Genomic DNA, 11635 nt, shown 5'->3' with positions numbered 1-11635 from the left:
TATCCAGGGGAAAGATTTAGCTTCAAGAAATAGTAAATGATCTCATAGATACACAAATGTATAACTCTCCAGGAATTTGGATTGTGCTTATATCCATAACTGTAGGAATTGGGTCCGAACTTTACTTTTTCTAGTCTCTTTTCATCAATGGACCCCTTATGAAGGGAAGAAGTGCGATTAATTTTACAAATTATTACCTCTCTAATAAAATAGATTGAATAGATATCTATCTTTTTTATAAATGTTTCTATGGACATGTGGAAAAGAGAAAGAAAAGGACTGTTACCCCTACCTCCACTCGGACCAAGACATCACTTTTACCGAAAAAAGTTAAAGTTTTTGAAAATATTTTTTATTTTGTACCATATTCAATTCTTTAGGTTTCTATTGAATTGAAATTGAAAAAGAAAGGATGTTCATTCAGTCGTCTTGTTTTATAGGAAATCTCCTCCAGATAAAAAAAAATTTATGATGAACCTATATGACCAATCGTATATCAATACTCGAATACGCTATCTCTAACATATGTTCATTCATAGATCATGATATTTTTCATATATATATATATATATGAATGGAATAGAATTTCCTTTTGGGATGCCTTGATGGTGAAATGGTAGACACGCGAGACTCAAAATCTCGTGCTTAAGAGCGTGGAGGTTCGAGTCCTCTTCAAGGCATAATATTTCTCATGCTTATTGAATGAGCAATATTATGGAAAATCTCGTAGAGTATCTCAATAGATTGAGATATATTCTCTGTTGATATGAGGTATTCCGACGATCGATTACCTACAAGTTAACGCTGTTGGAATAGGATAGTGGATCACAGGTAGGATCAGATCTTCTCTACCTAATGAGGAGTCCATTCCGAATACACCCTCGTATTATGAGGTATATTTCGTTAAGGACACAGATTGAGAAGATCGATACATAGATTGACCAGATACCACCTCTATCAAGATCTTGCAATATACGGGAGTTACGACCGAACCTCACCAACTATATCCATGTCCGATCCTGTGACTCTATCCTTTCCTCTCTTCAAATAGTGTGGAAAAAAAAGAATGCTAGAACCGAAATCGAGGAAATAAGGAGTAAGCATAGTCTAGTTAACTTAATGAGATATTATTAGACTATGCTTACTCTTACATGGTCGAGATCTCGGAGTGAGGAACCTCAAATTAAAGATCTATCAAGTCTTTATAGGATCTTAAATTGGAGCATATGTAGAACCTCTCATTGATTCCCACGACCCTACTGCCCGGTCAATTTTCTTTTACTTCATTCCATATTCTCCCAGCTGATATCAAATCTTAATCCTGATGTATGAATTGAGTGTTCAATTTCATTGGGAAAAAGCCATTTATTCTCCAACAATTTCTTTGTAATTTGATCCAATAACATTCTGTTAGATAGGAACAGATTTGATAAATATTGATAACTCTCGAATAGAGTATTATAAAGAAAAGATTCATTAGATAATAACCTATTGGTTCCGAGCCATCTTTGGCGATGAATTAACGATTGGAAGCGGTCAACCCTTTCTCTCGAATTTTCGGTCAACCAACGGTTATATGAATATATAGGAAAATATGGTTGCATACGTTCCAATTGGATACCAATCACTTGAATGCGTTTGAAATGCTTGATATGTCTATGTCTAAGAGACAATGGTTTCCACCAATTCATGACCAAAACCGAATTGATCGTGGATTTTGAATCATATCTACGAAAAAAACTTTGGATACTTTTTTTAGGGAAAAAATCAGGTTGTGCTATTAATCTTCTTGCACCATAAGTAATATAAAGCCTTTTCAGCAGTTCTTCATTTGCGAAAAATTCTCGGCGTGAAAACACAGGGCGCTGCTCTTGAAATAGGAAGGAATCCCAAAGAAATCATCTTCCTATAAAGAACAGTGGTTTCTTAGAGTATTTATATTGCTTCGGATATTGTATAGGAAATAGAGATCTGTCCATCCGCCGTTTTCTTAACGATCCGAACTGATACGAAGATCCCAATGAATTGGGTGTTTTTATATGATCGAATCTATTACTGCGAAGAAAACTAAGACACCAGATCCTAGAAGTCCAAACTACATTCTTTATTAATTCTTCATCCATATCCCTTTGTTTTGCGCCGGGAGTAAACTTCAATTGATATTCTTTCATAAATCGTATCAGATCTAGATGATCTCTCATTTTGAGTTGAGGAGCAAATGTGATCTGATCCTTATCGGACTTACCCCGACATATTCCTAACCTAGAAAATGGAAACTCCACCAGAATACTTTCTAAAAGACTAGAAGCTATATCAAGATCATGCTCAGCTAATTTATCGAAAGGAATCCAATTCTCTCTATTTCGTTCTGATATAGACCAAGAATCTCGAGCCGCTGATCCGGCCAAGCAACCCAAAATATGGGGAAGTATGGTCAATTCCTTCATAGTTGTTTGGGCAATCGAAGGTTCTAAATACCATTCGGACAAATAACAAAACCTTTTCTTCCATAATTCCTTTTTTGTAGATAGAGGATTCATGGGAGAATTTCTTCTAAGCGTATTTTGTATAAAAGCCTTTCCTACTTTGTAGATAATTATTTCGTCATTTTGACTGGATCCAACCTGATTATCCATAGATTGTAAATGAAAAATTTGCTTATAAATAGCGGATCGAATTGTATTAGTGTCTATAACTGAAACTGATTTATTTCGGGTAATACTAAGTATTAAGGCTTCATCGGCCAGTGCTGCTAGATCTCGTACAACATAATTTATGGTTATAGATCCAAATTCATCGGGAAATTTTCCCGAGTATAATCCTTTGCTACATAAAAGAATAGGAAATTCCCTTTGTCGTTGTGGGATAACAAGCATTCGAATATTGATCGATCTATCTAATCGATTTGGAGCTATTAGAGCTGGATCCACTCTTTGGGGGATATGAGTCGAAGCAATAACAAGAATATGTCTCATAGAATCTTTTTCACCATCTCTAAATCTAAAGAGAGTGTCCATTAATACACTAAGGAACAAGTCAGTGAAGCCAAAACCAAATAAATAGTTAGTTGCGTCATTTAAATTCAGTTCATGAATGTTTGGAACCCATATTATGCAAGGAGACATGCTTTTCGCCAATTCTAAGGTAATATGGAAATCTTCCATTTTGTCTTTCACAAAAGGATCAAACTCAGTAGGAATACGTTCAAGAGGGTAATCTAAATACTCACCATACCAGAGCTTCTTCAGAGATATTCTTATTAAAGGAACATATGAGTCTGCTGCTAGACTTTTGACCAAATAGGACCGGCCAGTTCCCATAGGACCTATCAGTAAAATCCCTTTGGAAAGTAATGATCCTGAGTGGAGTGAGAAAGGTTTTCCATGAAATGTGGGGTTGGTTTGACACAATATTTGTGACGAGGTAATCTTCTGACAAAAAGCAAGGAATACCCATCTTTCTGCTAAACAAAATGGATTGAACCCGTAATTAATTAGACCTTTTTGATAAGTGTAGGCCAAATATCGTAAGTGAATAAGCCCTGGCTGTCTAATGATTTGATCTCCAAATTCATTCTTGAATAAATTATGACTGTAAGTAAAAATTGATTCAAATTTAAAAAGGGCTTTTTCCGTCATTAGAAACTGAACTAGTAAGTTCATCTCTTTTTCGGAGATATCCATACTAGAGCACAATCCTTTCAACTCTCTTATTATAGTTATAAGCAATTTTGTATTTCTATTCTTCGTTTTCCTCTTCGTCTTCGTCTTCCTCTTCATATTCATATTAATAGAAAAAAAACTATTAGAAAAAAAACTATTAATAATCTGTGGAAGAGAACTGGATCTGTCTATTGTATAATAGAGAAAGCTATTAGGCACGGGAGGATTAATCATTTTTTGCAACTCTATCACGTATGATGGATGCTTTAAATACTTGATGAGTTCAAAGTATCTCTTTATATTGATAAAGGCGAAAGAAATAACTTTAAAATATTGAAGAATAGAATACCCAAGAACGAAAAAAGGGATAAGAATCCCATATTTATACCCCCGAGCATTTAGTAATCTCATATGTGCCCATATGAATGGAACTGATGACTTCTCGCACCAAAAATAACCTGTCTATTTACTCCAGACATAATCACTAGAAGAGATATGGATGCTAGGGATCCACATAAAAGGGTTGCATAGCTGAACAATATCATACTTACATGCATCATTGACCAATGAGATTGTAGCGCGGGTACTAACATTCCGGATCGTTGCATTTCCTCCGGAAGACCTAAAGTAGCAAACCCATGAGTTAACATAGCACTTGGCGCGGTGATTACACCTAACCACCGATCATCTGGACTCCGTACTTCTAGAAGTATATGGAACACGGATGAACTCCAGGAAAGGAACATGAATGCTTCATACAAATTACTCAACGGTAAATGTCCTGAATAAAGCCAACAATTAATTAATAATCCCGTTGTACAAAGAAAAGTAACTATCATGCCCTTTCCTCCCGAACTACTTATTCCTTTAATTCGATGAACTAAGGTTCCCCAATAAATGAGAGTGACAACCAAAATGAGAGAAAAAGAGATGTGAGCCAATATATGTTCTAAAGTTATGAATATCATAATAAACTCATTTATTCGTTTTATTCCCGAATGAGATCTATGATGGAAAGATAGGATTGATCCATCACAATGAAAATAGAATGAACATATATTGTTACATAGGAAGAAGTGATTGATGAGATCTTCCTGGAAAAATACCGCCACTCGGATTTGAACCGAGATGCTCTCGCACTGCTTCCTAAGAGCAACGTGTCTACCAATTTCACCATGGCGGCTTCGTAGGGACCATACTAGCTTATTTACACCAAATTGTCAATGTTATGGAACGTATCTAGCAGAGGGAGTGATCTGTGAATATAATATAAGTCCAAATAAGATCTAAGTTCGGGCATTAACATTTGAATCAATTTTATGTTGGTTGATAGTTATAACGGAGCATGGCGCAACTTGGTAGCGCGCCATCTTGGGGTGATGGAGGTCGTGGGTTCAGATCCCGCTGTTCCGAAAGATAATTGGAAATAGTCACATGCGTTATCGTACAAAGAATATATGTAAATTTTCGCTTTTTTCGCTTACGATGGGAAGAATCGGAACAGCTAGATTCCAAACAATAAATGGTTATACCATCACTTTATAATTTTTTTGATTGGATGGTTTGATTATATACATATCTAGAACGAAACTATGTTTCTGATCCATGATCTCCCATATGATTATTATTTAATATTTCCAATTTTAGGGGAGACATCCAAATATATTTATAGCTCCCAATAATATTACATACAGGCTAATATTACCATATATAAGCTGTTAATGAATGAATTGATCCTATTTTGAGCTACTAAGATGTAGAAGGGGGTTTCATCAATAGGATCAAATTGCACTAGATTAGTCAGCTCTTTTTATGTATCTTTGTTACAATGGTTTGGGCATTACGCATTATAAATGGTAGAGATACGAAGAAAGATGATTACTTTTAGTTCTCCTAAAGGATTGAGAACTTCTTTTTATCCAACCATAAAGGAGGGAAAAAATGGGACCCAATAGGGGGATGAATCATTAGGAGGAGCAGAAACAGAAGAAGAATGAATCAAGATATCTAAAACTATAGTAATTATTCGCCATAAAGCAATAACGCGCATCTATTACGAAATGCACGAGCAATTCCATAATGAAATAATATCATCCCCATGCGTGATTCCATAGGTTCTCTTTATTTATAAATAATAATAAATTAATCCTAGTTTTGGATCGGAATGGATGGATTGGGATGTTGATAAGATTATGCTACATTTTCGGTAGCATAATGGTAATGCTGAAGTTCATTCGGGATCCTTAAAAAAAAAAAGGATTAACTCTAATCCCTTTCTAGTGGGAAGGCAGAATGGATAGAAGAATGGTTTATAAATTCATCATTTATCCAGATTGGCTGAAGGAAAGTACTGTAGTGGAACTAATTAATGACCGTGTCCTTTTCGTACGACCACCCTTGGGAGTACCCGAATAAAATGATTTTGGATCACTGTTCTCCAGGGTCCTGGAGGGTGGTGTCGTATATTGGCTCGTGTTGTGCTACGGGTCATCCAAATCAATTGCTGTCAATTTTGATTCGGATGATCCAGAGGAATCATCATTGACTATGCAATAAAAACTTTTCGAATGACCGGTGGAGATGTCAATTTAGAATATAAAAATGTTTATTAACACTCAAAAAAGAGACATGGTAAATAAATATAAATATAAATAAACTAGAAATATGGTAAATAAATAAAACAATTTTTGTTTTTCCACCAGGAAAAAAAATAAAACATTATATATATATATATATATATATATTTGGTTGAGAGGTATGGTAAATAAATAAAATAATTTTTTATATTTACTCCATAAACCTCTTTATATTTAAGAAAACTCACAAAATAGGTTTTATTTGGGGGAAGCCTATGGGCCAAATACCACGGGACAAATAATTATTAATACCATGGTCTAAATACGATATTTATAAAATAGGTATGTTAAATAAATAAAAATATATCAAATAAGATTAGAAATCAATATTTAATTATATACCAACCAAACACCGTGGTAAATAAAAGAGATATGATAAATAAATCTAAATATGAATAAGGGAGAGGTATGGTAAATAAATAAAACCTACTTTTGTATTTACTCAGTAAACCTCATTATACTTAGTAACATTTAAAAAAAAGGTTTTCTTTAGGTGAAACCTATGGGCCAAATTATTATTAATTCCATGAAAAACAAATATTATCAACCCTGGCGTTAATATTAAAGGATTACTAATAATAATATTAAATCTAAAATATATTAATATATCATGATATATATTAATTCTAGATATATATGAGAGGGGAGAACAATGACATAGATTGATAGAGGAGGAGATAAGATTTGAGGCAAGAGAGAGAGAGAGAGAGAGAGAGAGAGAATGAGTGTGATGGGGGAAGAGAGAGGGAGATAGGAGAGAAAGGGAGAGAGAGGAAGTAGGAGAGCATTCTTGAGGGAGAGGAGGAGAGTGGGAGGGAGAGAGGAGGAGAGAGGGAGGGATAGGGAGATGGAGTTATAGGGGGAGAGAGGGAGGGATAGGGAGATGGAGTTATAGGGGGAGAGAGGGAGGGAAGAAGAGATACATAGAGAGTGAGAAGTGGAGATAGGGATGTAGTGACAAGGGAGAGATGGAGAGAGAGTGTGTATGTTTGGGGGTGAGATAAAGTGGCAGAGAAGGAGAGATGTAGAGAATGGGGGAGAGAGGACAGATGAGAGAGGGAGGGGTATAGTAAGAGAGTTGGGGGGAGAGAGAGAGAGAGAGAGGAAGCAAGAGAGAGAGGATGTGAGAGAGTGGAGAGACGAAGGGAAATGGAGATGGGGTTGGAGGGGGGAGAGAGGGAGGTAAGAAGAAAGAAATAGAGAGAGAAATGTGGAAAGAGAGAGAGAGGTTGTGATAAGGAAGATGGAGAGAGAGGGAGAGAAGACAACAGGAGGAAAGAGATATAGAAGCGGGGGATAGGGAGAGAAGGGGAAAGGAGAGAGAGAGGGAGAGGAGGAGGGAGGGATAGATAGATAGATTGGAGAAAGATAGTGTATGTTTTGGGGGTGATATGCAGAGACACAGGGAGATAGAGATATAGATGAAAAGTAATTTTAGTGATTTCAGTTGTAGATGGTGATTCCTTATCCTATTTGATTTCTTAAACTAGATGTATTGATTTTAGTGTAGATGTTGATTTCTAGTGATATTTGATTGCTTGCCCTAGATGCATTGATTTCACTGTAGATTATTTCTAATCCTATTTGATTGCTTGCACTAAATGCATTGATTTCAATGTAGATGGTGGTTTCTATTGCTATTTGATTGCTTGCACTAGATGCATTGATTTCAACGTAGATGTTGGTTCCTACTAATACTTGATTGCTTTAATTAGATGGATTAATTTCAACATAAATGATTTCTAATAATATTTTATTTCTTACAGTAAACACATTGATTTTAGTGTAGATGTTGGTATGTAATCCTATTTTCTTACTTGCATTAGATGCATTTATTTTAGTGTAGATTGGTAAGTCTCATCATTGATTAATTATATGGGCCTTAATTGGCCTTAATTCACCTCCTAGTCTTGTAACTTATTGCATACTTTTGATTATACTTTGCTTATGAGATGAGTTAGAGTTGGATATTTTGTTTTGTGGTCTAATGTGCATGTAATGCATGAATAAAGGATAAAAGAAAGGAAATATCATAAAATACCTTGATAAAAGCTCATATGGGATAAGGGATTGGAATTACAGGAGGTAAATCCTCCTCATTTACTACCCATACATAAGAATATCCCTCCATCAGCTAAAAGTGCAAACAACCAAATTAGGAGTACGAAAAGACAACCAAGCAAGTGGAAGTACAAGCAACCTCTCTACTAGAAGGAAATCGAGCTAGTGAAAATAAAAGAACAAGTTACCATTAAGTTGGGAGTTGTACATCCCTAATTTTGAGGGAAGCCATTAAAACTTTAGATGTATAAATAGAGAGGCTCGGGACCTCAGTTTTTTTAAGTCAGCTAGTTAGGATTTGAACTTTTACTGTGGAACTCTGCTTTGTAATAGTTCAAAAATGGGAGAGGGGGTTTAGAGGGCGGTAAGCCAATCCCCCGGTTCCATCTGCGTGTCGATCTTTCTCCCAATTTGACGGCTATCGCTTCACCCGATACCATTTACACACGTTCCTTTTTCCTGCGATCTCCTCTGTCCATATTCTAATTGATTTCATGATATAATCTCAGTCGTCCATACCGTTAGTTGATCATGTTCGGCCATCTGCCTACGTACCATGCGATCTAATCTCAGCCATTCATTCGCTTTCCACCTGCCTGACCCAATGATTCTTATGCTCTGTTGCTCATTACATCCCCTTTGCACAATTTTGATCTCTGCCCATTCTTCCGCTTAGACGCAAACCTAGCCTATTTTCCATTGTTTAACCCTTAGTCTAAGTTTTGACGTTTTTATTTCTGCAACTTAGGAAACTAGCATTACATGATTTCTTTCTTCATTTATGCAGTAGAATAGGTCTCCCTAGACTAGGATTTCTCTCCTTCCATAAAAATCAAGCTTCTTCTGAACCCTATAGAAGTCTAGCTTGTAACCCCTGGGGTCCCTTTCGACATGAGCAGTGACAACAAGTAGCACCTTCACTTCTAGTTGTGTATATAGCATAGTCACCTCCAAGTTTGTAAAAACTGTATGTTGATAAGTAAAGCTGGTAGCCCTGGGAGTTGCAACATTCTTGCTGCAATACCTAGGCTAATCATTGATGTTTTTTTATATTCTTATTTGTTTACTTGTAGTAAATGCATTGATTTAAGTGAAAATGTTGATTTCTATTCCTATTTGATTGCTTGTGTTAGAAGCATTGATTTCTGTGCAAATGTTGAATTATAATCTTATTTTATTGCTTGCATGAGATGCAGTGATTTCAGTGTAGATGTTGATATCTAATTTCATGTAATTGGATGTATGATGGTACATTATTTTTAAAGTGATTGAATTAACATTGTGCATTGATTAATACTGAAGAGAAAGAGAGACAAGGTATGATGTTTACTCGAGCTAAAGATTTAAATGGTTTATGATTTAACCTATCCATTTTATATAACTGATATGAAAATATGACAATCGATATGAAAAGATGAGAAAAGTAACAAAGGCGAAAATAACAGTAGTAGAAGAAAATAGTTTGAGATTAATCACAATGAAGAGTATTTGTAATTGACTATATTCTTATTATTCACATTTTATATGATGGAACACTATTGCATTGTCACTTTACATTCCAAAATTTTATTTCATCATTTTTCATCATTAAAGTTATTAACAATAGGTATCATCTCAGCAAACTGAGATAACTAAGAAAATTTAAAATTAAAATGGCCATATTAATTTGAGACATATTTGGCATAATTAAAATGATTATTTTAATATTAGATGAATTTACATATTATTGATAAAATTAATCATATGTTTGTTATATTTCCTTTGGCTGCACATGACTGAGACCAGCCTAAACCCATCTTAAATTCGGATCTATCAAGCGATGAAAGGGATTAAATCTCTCAAGGTGCAACCTTTTCCTCAAGTTTTGCACTCAAAAAAGAGGTTTGTAGCTCGAGATATTTGATCCCTCTCGATGCTTGATATTTCTACAGTTAAAAGGAATCTAGGTTGGTTTAAAGTAATATGAGGTATACTTGTAGGTTAAAAACAATAGTTTTTTACTTTACATATATTTTTTGTCATAAATGGTTAACTATGTTAGTTCTAATTTTTAGAAATAATATATAGTCAACATTCATGGATTTTATTCTTGTTATTTATATTTATTAATATATCATTTAATTCTTAATATATCTTTTAGTTGTGATTTGTTCCAAAAGATTTTTTGTAAGTATGGAATTACATGAAAATGTTATTAATTTATTGAGGAAAGGTATCTTACAACTGTAACAACCCTTATGAAAAGTTTAGGTAATAAAAGTTAAATAAGGCGAAATAATAACATGGGCAAAGGACACGTATTCCAAGGCAAATGTTAGACAAAGATATCCTAGTGACCATTGCTGAATGTCTGTTTTGGCTAAGGAAAATTGCCAAAAGCTAAGACAAAGGCATCAAATGGAAAAAAGCCATTTTTGGCACATTGATCTATGAAAATAAAGGAAAATAGGAGAAAAGGAAGGTAAAAGGTCACAAGTTGCACGTGAGGAGGAAATTGAAGGAAAATGATGGAAAGTGAGGAAAATAGAGGCCTCATTCATAAAAAGGGTTCTAAGGATTAGTTGGTAAACTTAGTCAGTGTTAAGCTCTTGGTCAGTTCAAGTTTAGAGATTTGTCATTATTCTTTCTCTCTCTCTCTCTCTCACTCTTGGTCACTTAGAGTTTTCTTGGAGCACTCCAGCTTTCGATTAAGGAAGGAAAAGAAAGAAAAGGAAAGGAAAATAAAGAAAGGACCAAGGAAGAGCAACTGAATCAAGCATCTTCAACAAGAATACTTCTAGGTAACTGTTTCCATCTGTGATTTCCTAGCTAGTTTGGACATGCATGGCCTTGTATGTTGGTGTATGGTTCTCTTATTGTAAGTGGCATGGTTTTTCTGGGTTAAGGAAGTGGTTTTAAGCCTAGCCTTCCTTTTTTCTGGATGTTGTGGTATGTTTGGATGCTTATCTATGTTTTGATATTTGGGTTTCCATATCGATTTGGGAATACAAGTCAGAGGTGGTTTGAAGGTTCATTCCCAAAGGCTTTGGAATCCCTTGAATGGTTTCGGTGGGAGACAGTAAAGCCTCCGGGAGAAGTATTGGTTTAGGGCCTAGTTTATTAGGCATTTCTTATGCATGTTGACGGTCACGTGTGGAAATGTTTACAATGGAGTAATGCTTGTTGTCATGCATGATGTCATGGTTTGTGTAGTTGATATGGTGATGCATTAATGACTGGACTCTAACTAGAATGATGTGTATATCGTTGGTACTCATGTGTTATATGCATATATGT

At 35.1% G+C, this 11635-nt stretch overlaps 1 non-coding gene across 1 annotated transcript; it reads left to right on the top strand.

The window, feature by feature from the left end:
* The first annotated feature begins 599 nt into the window (after positions 1-599).
* Positions 600-680, top strand: TRNAL-CAA (transfer RNA leucine (anticodon CAA)). Its single transcript has one exon. It is a non-coding gene; the product is annotated as a tRNA-Leu (tRNA).
* The last annotated feature ends 10955 nt before the right edge of the window (positions 681-11635 follow it).

This window comes from Pinus tabuliformis, chromosome 3_2 (assembly GCF_031772625.1).
Source record: "Pinus tabuliformis cultivar Carrire ecotype Pingquan chromosome 3_2, CPIR1, whole genome shotgun sequence".
NCBI lineage: Eukaryota > Viridiplantae > Streptophyta > Pinopsida > Pinales > Pinaceae > Pinus > Pinus tabuliformis.
This window is presented reverse-complemented; position numbering and strand designations above follow the sequence as displayed.